Source organism: Acinonyx jubatus, chromosome E4, assembly GCF_027475565.1.
Source record: "Acinonyx jubatus isolate Ajub_Pintada_27869175 chromosome E4, VMU_Ajub_asm_v1.0, whole genome shotgun sequence".
In the NCBI taxonomy this organism is placed as follows: domain Eukaryota; kingdom Metazoa; phylum Chordata; class Mammalia; order Carnivora; family Felidae; genus Acinonyx; species Acinonyx jubatus.
The window spans coordinates 30,686,385-30,706,302 of NC_069395.1; the positions used below are offsets into that span (position 1 = coordinate 30,686,385).

General features: G+C 34.7%; 1 long non-coding RNA gene across 1 annotated transcript in view; it reads left to right on the top strand.

Moving 5' to 3' along the window:
- Positions 1–19,658, top strand: part of LOC128313007 (uncharacterized) — a 197,659-nt gene extending 178,001 nt beyond the window's left edge. The window contains exon 3 of the long non-coding RNA XR_008293087.1: positions 19,597–19,658. This is a non-coding gene — a long non-coding RNA (uncharacterized LOC128313007). The remainder of the gene's footprint in view (positions 1–19,596) is intronic.
- Positions 19,659–19,918: the final 260 nt, after the last annotated feature.

Genomic DNA, 19,918 nt, shown 5'->3' on the forward strand with positions numbered 1-19,918 from the left:
CAAGTTTATCCACATCTACATGAAATATAGTAAATGTAATTAATACCTATTACAGTGTCTGGAGTTGTACGTGTACTTTAAATGCTGCTCAATTGTTCTTCCTTTTTTGTTCTGAGTGCTGACTTAAGAACTGGGAGTTTTCTCAGTTTATTTATTTTGGGAGAGAGAGAGAGTGAGAGCAAGCATGAGCTGGGGAGGTGAAGAGAGAAAGGGAGATAGAGAATCCCAAGTGGGCTCTGCACTGTCAGCACAGAGCCCAACTTGGGGCTTGAACTCACGAACTGTGAGATCATAACCTGAGCCAAGATCAAATGTTGGACACTTAACTGACTGAACCAACCGGGGGCCCAAAGAACTGAGAGTTTTCTAATACAGCTGCATTGAAGATTATTTTTTATTATACATTCAACATAAATATTTTTAAATGGCATATGTGAAATAGTCACCTTGCATTCATTATCAGCATAAGCTTATGTGTCAGTGAATAAAACAGGATCCCAAGGAGAAGTTGGACTAAATTAGCTGTTTTAGGTATTAGAGTAGACAACTTATTTTCTGTTTCACTTGTGAACAAAAAGGCTAAATTTCTCAATTTGAAAAATATGGTACACCCAATAATTCAAGAAAGTTGAGATTTAGGTAAATTCTACCATTTTTTCCTATTCTGTTCAACTCAAAATAATAATTTTATCATAGTTTTCCTCTGTATTGCACACAAAGGAACTTTAAAAATCTTCATTTTGGAATAATTAAAATTGAGTATGCATAACAGACAGCCACACCATTATTATCAATAACAGGAAACATTTATATACCTTTATTCTTTGTAGGCATTATGCTTATGGGGTGTACAAACATGAGACAGGGTGATTTCCCTCAAGTAGTTTATGTATACAAAAAGACATTCAAAGTATAAAAGCAGTGCAAAGAGGGAAAAAAGAGAAAAGAGAAAGAGAGAGAGAGAGTGAGCGAGGAAGGTGCGGAGAGAGAAGGAGACACAGAATCTGAAGCAGGCTCCAGGCTCTGAACTGTCAGCACAGAACCTGATGAGGGGCTCGAACTCATGAACTGAACCCCAGGGTCATGACCTGAACCAGAAGTTGGATGCTTAACCAACTGAGCCACCCAGGTGCCCCATCCTGTATTTTATAATACAACTAAGAAAAGAAGAAAGGACCGTGGAATACAATACCTCCACAACATAACACCTCTTTCAAAGCTTTCTAAATGCTGTTTTTGTATATCTTTCATTGACCTATATAAATGACAAAAAGTTAAAATGTTTCTTTAAAAACTAATTTGCAGATTAGAGCAAGATGGCAAGAGCAGTGTTTATGTATCCTTTGAAATATCCCCATTAAAATAAACAGAGCTACTAAAATAGGATAGCAAAACAAAAGCACTTGGAAAACGTACCACAAATCTGAAACAAAAATACGGTATCCTACAAACCTTAAAATACAAATGCAGGGGATAAACCATTGACAGCAAAAAGACCCACATATTAACAAGTGGGTGCAGAGTGAAGCAGCGATAAGGCAAAGAGGGACTTCAGATGGCCTTGATTGTTAGAGAGCACCAAATGAGTCAATGAGTACTTATTGGAATTCTAAAGGAGCCACTAAGAGAAGAGCAGTTAAAATTGGGACGGAGTTTTGCAGGCTCAAATTAGCAGGTGACTGCAAGGGATTGTGGTTAAGTTTGGATGGTGCTGGAAGGGGCTGGGTTATATGAGCTCTTGCAATTAATTTGGTAAGATCTGTCGCTTCAAGGTGAAAGCCCTGTGTGGAGGTGAAACTACTAGAACCAGGAGACACATCTATTAGGATAAGGACAATATAGGCAAAGGAGAGTTGGCCCCGATATAAGGGAAGAGGGGAAGAGAGCCAGCAGACTGCAGAAAGTATGCAATTATATTTTTAACATCTCTGAGAAATATAAACATTAGAAGGAAGGTTCAGTAGCACCATGCAGTTGTTTGAGCTGAAATTGTCAAGTCTCCCTTCCTACAAATACAGGAAGGCTCATCCCAGTTATCTATGAATAGTGGAAAATTGCTGTGGTCAAATCTTCTATATAATTATATATATTATATATAATATATATAAAATAATTACATATAATAGAGATAAATATATAGATAAATGTATATAGAGAAAAAGATGGCCATAATGTTTAAAAAGTTTAACTAATATTATAAAATGTACTAAAAATTAAGAAACTGATAGAAATATAAAATAATAGCATCAATGGAAATTAGAAAACTCATAGATGATTGGAGAAAAAGGAGATTTAAAAAGAAAGCTAACGGGATGTTGGAAATAATTGGAAATAAAGAAAAAGATCATTTTGGTAATGGATACTAAATAAAAAGGAGCATCAGAGAAAGTAAACACCATTGAGTATGCCTGAAAATAAATAAGAGATGTGTTAGAGCATAACTTGTTTTAATTACTAAAAACTGGGAGGAAGTGGTAGATTTAAAAATGGGCAAAAAAGATTCACCAAATGTATGGTAAGAGTCACAAGGAACACAAAGCACCTGCATGGCTCATTCAGTTAAGCGTCCGACTCTTGATTTGGGTGCAGGTCATGATTTCACTGTTTGTGAATTTGAACCCCATGTCAGGCTGTGTGCTGACAGTGTGGGACCTGCTTGGGATTTCTCTCTCTGTCTCTCTCTGACCCTTACCCCTCTTGCACTCTCTCTCAAAATAAATAAATAAATATTTAAAAAGAAAAGAGTCACAAAGAACAATACCCACAATTCCCACACAATGTAATAGCATCAGTACTAAAATTATAACTCAGTATTTTGTTGAAAATAAAGAAGAATCAAAACTACCAATAAATGTAACCAAATGTAATATATATGGCAAAAAACTTGCACACAGAAAAATAAAAAACATTGCAGAATGAAATTAAAGAAGACATAAATAAATGGAAAGGCATCTCATGTTCATGGACTGAGACTTAATGTTGTTAAGATAACAGTGCTACCCAAAGTGATCAGTAGATTCTGTGCAATCTGTATCAAAGTCCCAATGACAGGTTGGGTTTTTTTTTGGGTTTTTTTTGTTTTTTTGTTTTTTTGTTTTTTTTTTTTAGAAATAGAAAAACCTAGCCTAAAATTCATATGGAATCTTAATTGACCCAAATCACCAAAACAATTTTGAAGAATAAATTTGGGGAACTTATCTTCCTTATATCAAAACTCATTACAAAGCTGCAGGAATCGAAACAGTGTGGTACTGACATAAAGACAGACATATTAATCAATGCAATAGAATTCAGAACCCAGAATTAAACCCTTTCATATATGGTCAGTTGATTTTCAGCAAGGATCCTAGGTCTATTCCATGGGGAAAGGACAGTCTTTTCAACAAATGGTGCTGAGAAACTGGATATCTACATGCAAAGAATTAAGTTAGATCCTTATTTTGCACCATATGCAAAATTTAACTCAGAATGGACAAAAGATCTACACGTAAGACCTAACATCACAAAACTCTTAGAACAAAACATAGTGGAAAATCTTCATGATATTGGATTCAGGGTTGAATTCTTGATGATACCAAAAGCACAGATAATGATATAAAAAATAGATAAGTTGGAATTCATCAAAATAAAATACTTTTGTACATCAAGGGACATGATCAACTGAACAGACAACTGACAGAATGGGCAGAAAATATTTTCAAGTCACATTTCAGATGAGGATTATCCAGAATATATAAAGAATGTCTATAACTCAATAACAAGAAAAAATAAACAACACAATTTAAAAATGTGCTCAGGCTCTCAACAATAGCCAAATTATGGAAAGAGCCTAAATGTCCATCAACTGATGAATGGATAAAAAAATTGTGGTTTATATACACAATGGAGTACTACATGGCAATGAGAAAGAATGAAATATGGCCCTTTGTAGCAACATGGATGGAACTGGAGAGTGTTGTGCTAAGTGAAATAAGCCATACAGAGAAAGACAGATACCATATGGTTTCACTCTTATGTGGATCCTGAGAAACTTAACAGAAACCCATGGGGGAGGGGAAGGAAAAAAAAAAAAGAGGTTAGAGTGGAAGAGAGCCAAAGCATAAGAGACTCTTAAAAACTGAGAACAAACTGAGGGCTGATGGGGGGTGGGAGGGAGGGGAGGGTGGGTGATGGGTATTGAGGAGGGCACCTTTTGGGATGAGCATTGGGTGTTGTATGGAAACCAATTTGACAATAAACTTCATATATTGAAAAAAAAATAAAATACATCAGTGTATATCCAGAATAAAAAAAAATTTGCTCAGGGATTGAGTAGAAGATATATATATATATATATATATATATATATATATATATATAAATTGTTATATCAATATATATATTGATATACAGATAGATTGAGAGAAGATATATGAATGGCTAATAAGCACATGAAAATATGCTTATTTTCATAGTAAGCGTATTTTCATTTTTCAATATGCATGAAAAATGAGTAGTCATTAGAAAAATTCAAATTAAAACCATGATGAGATACCACTTCACAATGATTAGGATGGCTATTTTTTAGAAAATGGAAAATAACATGTATTGATGAGAATGTGGAGAAATTAGAACCCTTGTACATTATTGATGGGAATGTAAAATGGTGCAGTTGCTATGGAAAATGGTTTGGCTAATTCCTCAAAAAGGTTAAGCATAGAATTACTATATGATCCAGCAATTCTGCTTTTGAATACATACTCCTGAGAATTAAAACCAGGGACTTAAACAGATGTTTATACAGTAATATTCACAGAAGCATTATTCGCAATAGACAAAAAGTGGAAGCAACCCAACTGTTTAACAGATGAATGGTTAAAAATTGATTCAAATTGTGGTATAGGCATATATTAGAATATTATTCAGCCTTAAGAAAGAATGGATATCTGATACATGATATGATATGGATAAACTTTGAAGACACTTTTTTAAGTGAAAAAAGCTGAACAAGTATTGTATAATTTCACTTAGTTGAGGCAACTGAACTTGGCAAATTCATAGAAGCAGAAGGTAGATTAAAGCAGAACAGAGGCTGGGGAGTAGAGAAGGAATGGGGAGTTATTGGGTTAAGAGTTTCTGTTTGCAATGATGAAAAAGTCCTGGAGATGAAGAATGATGATAGTTGTACAAAAATGTGAATGTACTTGGTGCTACTCAATTATATAGTTAGAAATGATTAAAATGGAAGACTGTATGTTATGTATTTTTACTACATTAAAATAAACAATATATATGACATATATATGTGTGTGGATATATATGGATATATTGGATATAAATATATATATGATTTATATATATAAACATATACATAAGATTTATATATGTAAATATATAAACATATTTATATATATATATATAAAAGATTTTATTTCCATCTTAACTGAACTTAAAGTATAAAGGCTCCTGGAAAACTATTTTGAGCATGCAAAAACTCAGAAAATATTGCTTCCATAAAAACCCTTTCTGGGATATAAATTTTAAACAACTAAATGGTTAGAGCAACTTAGGCATGAGGACTGGTGGATGGCAGCAGCAAGATTGATTTAATCTCCAGTAAAATACAAGAGAAGTGAGCTCCTCATGACAGCAGAGAATTAAGATTAGCCCCTAAAAAGTACTTGCTGACATAAAGTCTGTTGAGTGCCAGAGTTAATTATAGGATTTACCAGACTGGAGAGATTTATAATTTATTTTTATACTTATTTTAGTATAGTCCTTTTAGAAGCCATTGAATTAGACTACATGACATCTAAAAGTTCATCCTACATTCCAAGAATTCCATGATACTTAAAAAAAAAAAAGTCCATTTATTTATTTTGAGGGGGGTGAGCAGAGAGAGAGGGAGAGAGAGAATTCCAATGCAGATCCTGTGTAGAATCCCAGTGCAGAGCCTGACATGAGGCTGCATCTCACAACTGGGAGATCACGACTTGAGCCAATATCAAGTCGAAAGCTTAACTAACTGAGCCTCTCCAATGATACTTTAATTATAGTCAATATTCCAACAAGGGAAAGAAATTATATCTCTTAGGGACATGGTATTTTCATATGTTAATAATAATGAAACTTCAGATTAACATAAGTCTTCTCATTCCTCTTTATCTTACTTTTCTCTAGAAACTCAAGCACTACCATATAATTCGATGAATTCATTCACATCCCCATATTACCCTGAGTCTCTCTGAAATTGATCCAAACTTTTACCCTTCCCTGCCCTCCCAGCACTTTGTATTCTCTTGAGTGCATTACCTTCCTCTTTTAATTATCCCTTTGTTGACCTTGCTCTTATCTTTTTGTCATAATCACCTGATAAAACCCCAAACCTACTTAAATCTACCTTCTCTGCCTATCCTTTTTCTGCACCAGAGCAGTTGAACATTGAAATGGAAAACATGTAAACAGGCCAGTTAGTCTCACTAACTCACTAACTCTCATATTTCCCCACCTTCTAATCACCTACCAACTAATCTGCTTATACACCTACACTGTCTTCTCTTTTCTCCTGTTACTGAGCAGCAAGGGTCTTGCTTTAGTAACAAGCCAGCATGCCTAATTCTGTTCTGTATCCAGTTCCTTCATGTATTCCCAAGACTTTCTTCCTGAAATTTTCCCTTTCTAGGAAATTTCAGTCACAAATAGAGTTACTGATTTAACTTCTCCACTTTCACATCTAAAATCTAACATATTCAAAGAAAAGTATTTATTTCTCTCAACTTCACATTGTAAATGTGCTTCTGCCCAACTTTCCCTATCCTGGTAAATGACACCACCATCTACTCAAGTTTTTCAGTGAAAAACCTAGGATTTTTTCCAGTTAAAAATCTTGATTCCTTCTTTTCCCTCAACTCTCTGTATTCAATCCTTTAGATCTCAATCCACTAGTTCTGTTGATGTACCATCAAAATATTTTCTGAATTGTTTCATTTTCTTTCACCTCTTGTCCTACTATACATCATTTCTTGTTTATCGTTTGTTGTATTTTTGTTAACAGTTTCTTCCCTAGTCTTCTTACTTTCACTCATATTTTTATGATCTATTCTCTAATAAGTTGAATAAGATTTTCAAAATATAAACACATTCATGTCGTAAAACCCTTCAATAGCTTCTATCCCATTCAGAAACACTCCTGACTTCCACTACCCAGCCCTAGATGAACTTGTCCTTCATCTCTTGTATTGTATGACATAGTAGCATTGTTTTCGTTTCTTGAACACCTCAATATAATCTTTATATTTGGCACTTCTAGCCCATTCTCACCTTGAGCCTTTTGTATTGATGCGTTCTGTCTGCTTGAAATGTTTTTTTTTTCTCCTCCTAATTTTGGCATGACTGACTTTTTCTTGTCATTCAGGGATCGGCTTTAAGGTCACCTTCCCAGAGGTACCTCTCTACCCACCTAATCTAAAGTAGCCCCGATGATCTATTACATCATCATGTTTTAATTTTCTGCATATTTCTTATTGTCATCTGACTTTTTTAAAAGCATTGTTTACTTTTGTCTCCTTGATCAGAGTGTGGGATTCATGAAAATAGGAACTCATCATCTTAATATGCTGATGTATCCCTACGTTATAGAACTGTGTGGGCACATAGTAGTAAATAATTATTGAATGGAAATATCCAAGCTCAGGAGATTTTACGTATGAAGCAGAACAATTTTCTGCTTTAAAATAAGAACTAATATGATTAAAGAAAACAGAATATTTGAAATGACGTGGTTAGTGTTTTCATTCCCATTAATCATGTTAACTTGGGAGTCAGGTTAGAATCAGAATTCTAGTTTTTTAAATCTGAAATGAGAAGTCATCACAGTGAATGGACTTTCATGGTATATCTCCTCTAATGACATTCTCTATTATTGGATCTGAGAAACTAAAAACCAGAAACCTGTTTCGTGAGCTTGGAATTAGGATAAAGAAAATTAGAAGAATCTAATGCATCATACCATCAAAATAAGATATAATAGTAACATTTTTACAATAGATATGATGGTAATATTCTCACAATAATTTTACAATACCACACTTTCAAGTTCTTCCCAAATTTCTGATCAGCAACTGTGAGACAAAATAAAATGAACGTGGTTGTTTTAAGCCACTAGGTTATAGAGTGATTTGTTATGCAGCAGTAGATAACCAGAATAAAGTTTACTAAGATGCTTTCTTTGTCCTATACTTTTTTATGATAATTTCCATTTTCTCCTTTGAAATAGCTTTCCTTCTTAATAGAGGGACAATATGTTGTCCTCCATGAAGTCTTGACTTCTTAATTTCCCTCTACCTACATCATTCTTAGACTTCCTCACATACACTAAAATGGATCAATCTCTGGAACTTGCAAGATAACTGACTAATCTAGTAAACTAATTTACCCTAAAGACTTCATGGTTATTGGAAATGTAAATTATTTTATTTTTATTAAAAAAATTTTTTTTAATCTTTATTTTTGAGAGAGAGATCGAGTGTGAGTGTGGGAGGGGCAGAGAGAGGGAGACACAGAATCTGAAGCAGGCTCCAGGCTCTGAGCTGTCAGCTCAGAACCCAACACGGGGGGATGGGGGGGGGGGGCTCAGGAGCTGCGAGATCATGACCGGAGCCGAAGTCTGACGTTTAACCGACTGAGCCACCCAGACGCCCCAAAAATGTAAAGCTTCTAAAAGGAAAAAGTAAGCAGTTCAGCCAGCAAAATCAAGTTTATTTGGGAACAGCGGAGGAATTGCATGAAGGACAAGCAAAGGATGGTGAATGATAGGCAACTCCAGAACAAAAGTGGAGAGTATGGTTTTGTAGAGGAAGATAGGAATTGGGAGGGACTGTTTAAACAAAAGTTCATTGGAGGAAAATGAGAGCTGGAAGTGTTGGTGGCTCATCATTGGCTGTAGATGATTGGAGGGTAGTGATCTCTCATTGGCTGCAGGCGAGGGTAGCTTGTTGTTGCCGGATTCCTGAAGTTTGCTGTTGCCAGGCCGAGGAAATCTTCCTTCTTCTTGCTGGACTATACAAGCTGTGATGAATGGTATGTGCATAAGAGCCCTCCCTGCATGACTTCCCAACTCCAATTTGAAATAGATTTCCTTAACACATTTTCACAATATCTTAATATGTTTCTCTTTCCAGAGAGGCATTTTAATATCTTTTAAACTGCTCTAAATTGATATTCAAAATAGGTTGCCTAATTGTTTGGATTGTGGGTAAAGTGACGATCCTTTGAAGAAAATATTTTTGAGAGCTGAAGAAAGAGATGTAGAATGTTGCAAAATGTTCAGTGCTTGAAAAAATCACACTATGTTGTCTCTTCCCATGGCCCATTCTTTCTTTTATCCCTGAGTGGCTAAAATAAGTAGCATGATGGCATTTCATTTTGTTGTTGTTTCTTCATTGGAAAATGTAATTGATGGCGTAAATGTTTGCAAAGAATTACAAATTTCTTTTATTAAAATCAACCTAATTATTTCAAGATATTATTGTCATTGTATAGGCTTCCATGTGATGAAGTTTAAATCAACTCTCTAGGCTTAGTTATATTAGGAAAGCTAATGTATATAAGCTAATGCTAATGTTAATCTGATTGTCAAAACTAATTGAGCTGAAATTCTAAATTGTGAACTTCCACTAAACCACTGAACCAATGGTAGCTAAATGGGAAGTGGTTTTTGTTTCTTTTTTCTTGACACAGCATATAATAGACTCATGAATTATTCATGTTACTTATAGTCATCTCTGCACCAGAGCTAGGTATTCCAACCTGACTGCAAACTGTGTTGACAAAATGTTAATAAAATTTCTTCTTTATACCTAAGCAAAATGCAATATATATGTGACCTCCCAAAGCAAGGATACACAAGCCAAGTAATTTGTATCACAGAAATATTTTATAGGGTATGGCAAGATAATATTCCAGTAGGCCCATGGACCATCCAAGTAGTTTTTCATAGTGAGGATTTCCAAACAGATGCCAGACATTTTCCTGCCTGTTCTTGAAAACTCTTTTGCCCAACAGTTGAAAGGGAAATGCTGAACTAGGAATCAAAACATCACCTGAGACTGTGATTTGACTATTGTTGTCTGTAAAGAATCCAAGAAAATGTTCTCTGGATTTTTGGTTGGCCTCACTCAGTCTTTCTTTGTGTCCACTGCCTTATTTTCTTGGTTTTCAGCTGTATCTCTAACTCTCCATCTTAAAAGGAAATGAAATATAAATACACACACATACATAACACTTTGCTTATATTGTTATAGCGCAGGCCTCACTTGTAGTTCATTCTTGTGTTTTAATATCAACCATCTATCTATTAAATTTTTTGATTAAATATTGGCTTCTTCATTTATTTCTCACAGGTGTTCACTTCATATCAAAGACCTGTATTTCTGCCTTCCAAATGTTCCTTTAGCCTATCTTTTTCCTCTTTATAATCACTTACTGTTTTTATCTATGCCCAGCATATAAATATAAGAACAGGTATGCATTTTACAGAAAGGGGATCATTACTACATTGGCTAATTTTTATGTTGTGTCAACTGTATTTACAAATAACTCTGTCACGTGTGGAAAAAAATGAGAGTCTGTGTTAGCTCATTGAGTTGTGAGCTCTTTCTGTGTTGTTAACTGAACCACATGATGAGGAAATGATAGCTTGGCCCTTCACACCAACACATTTGTTGAAGACTATCACATAGTGAGTGAGGTTTAACTTTTGGTAGGTTTAACTAAAATTATAGTTCAGCTCAGACAAATGAAGAAATAAAAGAACCAATTTCTTTTAATAAGTATTCAGAGCTTGAATATGAAAAGAAATAATGAAACCAGAGAAATAAACCTTTAAATTTTTTTTGTTCATTTCTTGAAAATATTTGCAGTGGCATTATGTATAAAGATGCATATGGGTAGTAGGATATGTTATTTCTTCAACAGTTTTATTTTGAGTATTTTCTACAAAAAGTCTATTTCCTCTATTATTTTACTCAGTGATAATATGATAATGAAGATAATACTGTCTTCATTTACTAAAAAATAATTAGCATAATAAGAATTTCACAATAAAGGGACAAAACATTTCTTGAATTCACATGTATTAAATATGCCTCAAAGGCATGAGAAAGATTCTGTGGCATGAAATTCTCAAATTTCAAAATGGGAGTGCATACATCTTATGTTAGAATATTTACTATACATCAATTATGCACAATTTTTATTTATAATGTACACAAGAGCTTCTTTTTTGCGAATAATGTGGCTTGCAACCAAACTCTCTAAATGTACACAAGTCAAATTCCTGCAAACACAGGGGGATTTTGTTTGGTCAGAGACTGGTTTGTCAGGTTTGCCATAAAGTCTGTTCAAGACACACAGCTAACAAAGGAATTTTTCTCTTGTAAATAATGGGCCAAATACAACCCCCCATGAGCCTCTTCCATTATGTTTCTTCTTGAGGCTGTTCATTCTGTTTTCTTTTTTCCATGGTTGGATTTGTTGGCATATAAAATAGCAGAGTTTCAAGCATTCTTTGTGATGGGTAATTCTATTAGCTTGGAAAAATGATTTTCCTGATATTTGGAAAACAGGGTAATTTGCTTCATGCCACTTTTCACATTTGCCATTATTTGATCACAATGTACTTTTTAATTGCCATAAAATAAGAAAGGCTTTATGTCCTTTTTTTTTTTAACGTGTCCTTTTATTCTAACTTGGAAGCCTAATTAGTCCAGATTGTATTAAAATGCTTTGTTTTTGCTGCCTTTGTCAGAGAAGAGTTAGAACATGATGCCTCTCTTGGTAGGTCACAGACTGAAGAGTCCTGACCCAGGGAATCAAATGTCTGACCTGGCCTGACCCTAACCTCTACTTAAAATCAAGTCTTTACTTTTATTTTAAAACAGAAGTATACTTTCCATGTATCTTTTTTTCCCCTTGTCCCAGCTGCTAAGAAGCACCCATGACCATTCATTTGAGAGCTCAGGGTGGGAAAGGACATTTTCCAATCTTCTCAGTTTGGGGAATGGGGTCTGGGTTTGATTTACTTTTGTTTACTTAGACAAAACTCCACTATGTCGTCTACAAATTCCATATAAAAGGAAAACAACCAAAAAAAAATTACAGAATTTGATGAATTGTGGTGGGCTTTTCCTCTACTGTGCATGAAATTTAAACACGTATGTATTTTAAATAAATCCTTATATTGAATTAAGTCTTATTTCTGGTTATGCTTTAGCAATGAGATGAGCCAAAACATTTGGAAGATATATTAAAAATTGTTGTTGGTAGAACATTTAAACCAATGTTAATTTTCTGCTGGGAATATAGGAAACTGAGTGAGCTCCTCTAATAATAATACTATTAATCACTTTATGGTTTTGTGCTCTCACTTCTGAGGCACATGATCAATACTCTTAATTTTAGTCTTGCTTTTATTCTTTGGCTCTGTGATTCTTTTCTCTCTGTTTGTATGGTTGTTACAGTAAATTTAATTTATGACTGTGTAGGGCGATGTATCGTACAGGTCATATCCTGTAATCTTTCATGTGGAGAATTCCCATGGAGTTATTCTGTGAGATTTGATGGCAGACTCTTTTGCTTTTACTTGAAACATCTTTACTTTTTAGGGGGTGGAGGGAGTGAGAGGTTGGCTAATTTAGTGCATTCCAAATTACAATGTACAGAGCTTTTATTCACTCATTTAGGCATGGGGTATAACCCTGCAGACTTGATAAGTAACCTCAGGGGCTCCTTTTTACCCTAAATTCAACAATTTTTGCTTTTAAAAATAAAAGCTTGTCTAGTGCCACACATTTTGAATTTTCCTATTCTCCATCTCTAGTTATCATAGCTAGTTCAATTTAAGAACAAGGCTCAGCTCTTTTGTTCCTGTCAAATCTTGCCAGTTGTGATATTTAGTGCAACAGCCAAATGTTAGCCTTAATGGTAACATGGCTTTAATTTTTTTGAACAAGTCACATTGTTGTATTAACATTTTCGTATTCAAGTGTAGCAAACAGTCAAGGTTAAGTTGTTTGGGGAGCAAACATACCTCTTCAAACTGTGATACTTTTGCTATGTTGATTCAATCACAAACAGAAAAGAGAAACACAACTAAAAACATCCTTCAGAATCAAAATGAATTACTAAAAATGTCTCGGAATGAAGATTGTCTTTATTTTTCAGTTGGCCTATGTGAAGTAGCTCTAAGTCAAAATTCAAATACAAAATTAAATCGAGATACACATGCTTTGATTTAAAATTATTGAAATGCTTCAAAATTGAGAGGGTTCTCCAGTTTGTGAAGTATATAAGCTCTGAGTCATGTACAGGGCAATTTGAAATTATTCAACCTCTTCAAATTTTCCAGAGTACTTCAATTTGGAAGTTATTAGGGTTCCAGAATGTATAATGCATAGAAATTTGAAGCTGCTGAAAATGCTCTTTAAAAAAAAAAAAAAAGAGCCTTTTACTTGTGTTCAGACATCTGGGCATGTGCAGACACTGAGAAATAGATTGATGTAAAATTGTTTGAGTGCTTCAGTTTGTAAGTGATTCCAAGAGCCACCTAGATCATTCAGCACATGTTCAAATGGTTAGAACTGCCTCATTCAAAAAGTGGGAAAGATGAAACCAAATCTTCACTGAGGGAAAAAGGGTAATGGTCCAAGAATTCAAACATTCCTCAAAAATATGTTAGGAGATTTTAGGAGAGATGACTTAGAATAAGGGAAAGACATTATCAAAGAATAAAAGTTCAATTAAGCCTTTTGTCAAAGCCTCCCTCCTGTTAAGTCCATACTATGCTAATTGTGGTCTATCCTCAGGAACCCTGGTTGACATTCTCCCGTTGAATGGCCCATGTATTCCCAAGTTGATGTCTTTTTGGCCCATTTTCTCTCATGGGTAGCCCAGTGATGAAAATAGATTTCATCTTACATGCCAAGTCACTTCACTTATTACTGGATACCTGGAGTGCTGTCTGTGCTAAAGAGGGCACAAAAACCATATGAGATCTCAACAGAAAAAGAGTGTCAAAATTAATGCTGTCACCATGGATGGAGGAGGGATATTTGGCACCATGCAGATATTTCTTCTTCTTGTTCTACACATGTCCTATACTTCTTTAAGATCCACTCTTAGTTTTCCAAATGCATTTAATTAATTTTCTTCAGTATTACAGCTTTTCATCTTTGTCAACACTCACCGTATTTACTACTTTAAACTTTCAAATAATAAAATGATTAGAAACTTTAACATACACTTATGTACTACATAATACAAGGCAATCTGGTGGTCATTCATTAGTCTCTGTTTCAGGAAAGTTTCATATTGACATGGTCTTAGGTCAGCTCTTAGCTGTGCGACCTTACGAAATTTACTTCACCTCACCAGATCCCATTGGCTTCATTTGTTTAGAGAAGGGTTAAATAAGTGGCTGTTAGGTGCTTTCACACTCTAGGAGCTTCCAGCAATTGAAAATGCGATTGGTGAGGCTCCTTTCATCTGGTACCAAAATGTCACATTAAAACAATATGAGAAATGGTAACAGATCTCTGTGTCTTGCAAAGATTCCCCAGTCAAGTATTAGAATTTCTGAGCTGCTGCCCCCAACAGTGGCAGATGAATAGCCAATTATTTGCTGTGATTTTAGAGGCTGCAGGGAAACTTTCAGTTCCTTTTCTAAGTGGTCCCTGTTCACCAACTGGTGCTAGTAATTACTTCAGGCTGGAACAAAGTTTTATTTCCTAAATTAAAAGAACAGTGTACTGAATAGTGGAAAGAGCAGAAGTTTGAGGGGCAGACAGACTTGAATCTCAGCTCCAACTACTCATTATTTTTAAAACTTTCACATATTCTGGAAAGTCTCTGAGCCCCAGATTCCTCATCTGCTAGCAAAATGGTAGTAATAGCCATATCATGGATTTCTGGTGAGGAATAAATGTTTCAATGTGTATAAACTGGTCTAGCACCTAATAGACATTCAACAAATATTATTTTCTTTTCCACTCTTCTTTCAATGAACACACACACACACACACACACACACACACACACACACATATATATATATAGAGAGAGAGAGAGACAGAGACAGAGACAGAGACAGAGAGACAGAGAGAAATTTTAGTTGGAGGCGGAGGTTCAGAAACGTGTGTAGACTGGGGAGGGCTTCAAATGATAGGCAATGGAGATTAAATGTCATCTGGGCAGCAATGGAGAGTCCTTAAAGTCTCTGAAGAGGAGGGAGACATGTTTACAGATATCTAAAAGAAAGTTGGAGGAAGGATATACAGACTACACAGACATGGCTTGTGGCAAATAGGAGAGAGACAGTACACAGTGTGAGGCCCCGAGGGTGAAGGTGCCAGTGTGAGTATTGACAGTGGAGTAGAGTAAGATAGGTAAGCAAGGGGGAACATTTGAGAAGACCGGTTACCAGGGCTTTATACGTGATTGGATGGAAGAAAGAAAATAATCACCATAACCAGGCTTTTAATTTTCCAGTAATTAGACTTCAAACCCCAGACAAATTGTTTAAATCTCTTTGAATCTCAGGTAAAATGTACAGCTACTGGCATCAACAGCTCAGAGACTGTAAAATGGGGTAATTTAATATCATCTCCTATTTTACTTTTAATTTGCTGATCCTGCATATATTACATTCTCCTTATAATAAATCTCATTGGTCATTTTTCTAATTTAGATGTTTACTATATAGAGTATAAACACAGTCCCTGCCTACAAGAATTGGAAATAAACCTACAGGAAGTAAATTAGAAGGACAAAAGATGTGCTTATATTCTGAAAACCCAGGAGAACCAAAAGGTGTAATCACACTTGTGGACAGGACTTAGTGTGTCAGTGCTCAGGAATAGTAAATATCTACTGTGTCAGCTGGATACAACAGATAAGTTCCCAGAGTTTATGTAAGCCTTGGGGCCTGACCTTGATGTATAAATCAGTACTTCCCAGACTAAGAGTTCATGCTCCACACAATTATAAAAAAACAACAGAAAATGCCGTTCAACAGAAAGTATCAACTTTTATTTTGTCAAGTACAAGTATTTATAAATAAAGAAAACAATGGAAAAAAATGCTACTATCTCTTGTCACCATTATTTAATAAATGAAATAAATTTAATGTTCCAAAAGAGAAACAATGGACCTAATAATCTCAAAATAAAGGACAATCTTTTAAATTTAATGTATTTAGCCTTATGAAAATCTCATTACTTTTCACTATGACCCATTGATAGTTTGTTACAAATGACCCACATCCAAAGATGGTGAATCGAGATCCACTGATGTTACTAATGTCTACTCAGGCCAACACTTAACAAGGACTGTATTTTGATATCTTATTTTTGTGTGACTTATGTTGCAAAATGTTTTGTGACACATTTATCTTTGTGTCCTGAAATAGCATATTGCCTGACACATATAGTAGGTGCTCAGTAAATACTTGTCATGAGTGAATGAATGCGCAAATCTATGAATGAACCAATCAATCATTGGAAACTTGGACAACAGCAACAGTAGAGGTTCTGTAGTTTTTGGCAGAAGCTCTTCTTGGACAAGGAGCAAAATAGCCTGTTCAAATCAGTAGGTTTAGGGAGCCAGGCTTCAAATCGATACTGCTATGAAAATCAGCCTCCAGTCAGCCATAGCTTACAGTGGGAAGGAAGATTTTTATACTTTGAATGCCTAGGGCTGAAAGATGGTCTTAGAACTAGAAAAATATTATGAAAATGGGAAAGCTCACAAGTCTTATTAGTACTTAAGTCACCATTCATAGTAATCCAGAAAATAAAACAGTAATTCAGAAAAGGAAAACAGTTTAAGTGAATAAAAGAGCAATACTATTTATACTAATTATCAAATTGATTTTTTTTCCAATTTGGGATTTCCCTCTCCTTATATAATTAAACCATCCACACCCACTTTGGTGATGATTGATATCTACCTTTTTTTTTTTTTTTTTGTAACATGATTTTCTTATGCTTTCACCACACATTTCAAGTCTAGTATACAGCCACACATTCTCTCTTTTCCCATTTGCCGTTTCCCAGTTCTTATTTCATCTTTTCTCTTTCTTTCAGAGCCCATGAGGGTTTGGGTAGGAAGAATATTAACTAATGACATTTTAATATTATCTCCAAGTGATATACACACATTCCAGAGACATATTGTCAGGTTTGAAAGAAGAATTTTTTCATTGTATACCTTTAACAGTGGGTCTCATTGTCTCATTATTAGGGGACATAATTACTGGGTCTCATTATTATTAAGTCATACTATTTGAGATAGACTATTAATTAATACTTTCATAAATCTAATTTTCCTGTGAACAATATTGTATTATTTTAGCAAAAAGCAGCAATTTGTTAAATTATTAAATTAAAAGACAAATACTTTTTAGTAGTCGTGTCTTGGCATTTGTTATTTCATTTCATTTCATTTCATTTCATTTCATTTCATTTCATTTCATTTCATTTCATTAATATAGCAGAGGTTTCAGAAAAATGGAAGTGACCTGGGACTTTCTTGACCTATGAGAAACACAACCTCTACTAACCGAGATCTTTCTTAATTTCTTTCTTGTACTTTATCTAGGAAATTTTTGTGGGAGGGTGGAAGGAGAAGATACAAAGGCAAACGAGAGATCTATGAGTGGGACTGACTTTGGAGAAATAAATAAACCTTTGGTCCAGTGCATCATTTTGTCTCACGTTGCACCAAAAACCTGTGTAATGCCATCAGTATGCTTATTCTTTCCTTAGCTATCAAAGCTCTTGGGTAATGTTTAAGGTGGAATTGCTAAAGGCATTTGATTTGGTGTTAAAAATAGAGGATGGATCAGTTCCTACAGAACAAACATAGCTGAGATTTCCTCTTCTTTATGCCTTTTCCCTACATAATGTCATTGAGATGTTTTAGTATGAGAAGTGACCATCATAAGATGACCAGAAAAGTCATTCTTTCTTTATGTCACTCAGTAATTCCTTATTTAAAAAGCACTCTCCTTCTATTAGAATTTATTATGAAATGTTTACCTATTAAGCAAGATAATTTTATGCTTCTATTGAAGTATGAACTTCTTGAGAAGAAAAAGTACACAGCAAATAGTCAGTTCAAAGGACAGCAATGTAAACCATCTCACTCTAAGTCAGGGTTTCTCTACCTCAACACTCTTGACATTCTGGGCCAGAAAATAATTTGATGTTGGGCAGGTGGGGGCGGCGGGGGCTGTACTGTGCATTATAGGATGTTTAGCAGCATCTCTGGCCTCTACCCGCTAGATGCCAGTAGTGGCCTCTGAGATGTGACAGACCCAAATTTTTCCAGATATTGCCAGTTGTCCTTGCTTGAGAACCACTAAGGCAATAGTACTTTGCATTTCAAAAGGTTAACATTTAGAGAAGTCATTTTATCTGTAGGTCTCACAAACCTGTACCCTTGCCCCAGAACTCAGTTTGGAGAGGCCCCATCATTTCTTATACCCAGTCTAGTATTTCCACTCTAACTTAAATTTCCTGTTTCTTCCATTTTGACAATCCTTCACACTGTTACCAAAATAAACTTCCTACTCTATTACTTTGATAATTTTAGTCCGACTTAGATTCATTTAATATCTCCTAGTTTATAGAGGGTGAAGTCAAAAGTTCTCCTCATATTGAAAAGACTCTTTATTCTGGCCTCATTCCACCTTTCTTGTCCTCTTTGCCTATCAAAATTTTATCCACACCTTCAAATTTTTCTTAAAATTTTGAGACCAGTTTATTCCAATGATTTCTCTCTCTTTCACTCTATACTCATTCCTTTCCTTTGAACTGTCTCTGCTCGCCACTCGTGTCCATCCCACCCATATCTGAACACTAGTTTCTTTATTCTTATTTTGATTGCTATTTATTTAGCAAAATGTTCATTTGTTTATGTCTTATCTGTACAATGGGATTTTAATATTTTAGGTTTGAAAAATAAAATCAATAGAGGTAATTCCTACACTGTCCACACACAAAGCTATGTCACATTCCTGGGATCAAGCTATAGATGACTCTAACAATTAGCTTGCAAGTTAATGCAATACTTTTCATTTAAAGAAATAGTCATGGAGGAGTACTATTTTTATAAGACCTATTTTCCCAAGTTGACTTATTATTTCAAAAATATTTTATCTTTTCTATGGCAGGAAAAGCCATATATGGCTATGAACTGAGTACTCAGGATATCCAAGAACATAAGTTTCTTTAACAACTCTGCTTTGGATGATGTGCTCCCTAAGGCAAAATATCATATCAAATTCAGTTAATCATCTCCAAGATGTGAGTGAGGATCCCAATGTACTATATATGCACATATAAATATACATTAAATGTACTATTACTTATATATATAAGTATATATACACACACACACACACACACACACACACACACACACATACATAATCTGGTGCAACTTTTAGCATATAGTGAAAGTTCAAAAATAGTAGTACAAAAATTAGTAGTACTAATATTTTTAGTTTACTTAGGATATATGAATAAATAGAACTAAGGTCAAACATACCTTTCTTCCTAGAACGAACCGATGCAATTAAACTATCAAGTATACAGACCACATTTACAGGGAGCTGGATGTTCCAAAGAGATAGATTGGTAAGTGGCCAAGACAATCAATTCAGTTACTGTTATGTTTGTCCAAGTCATTGTCAAGCACTTTGGCCATGGCACTTTATGGTAGTAGTCAAGATGGTTGAAAATATGACATAATGCTCTTCAGTATATTTGTTTGGATATATTCATAGTAAATTAAGAGGGTTGATTTAATAATGCATTTAACTGCTGTATTGTACACATTGAATAAGTCTCTGTGTATGTTTAAGTATATTTGTTCTATTACA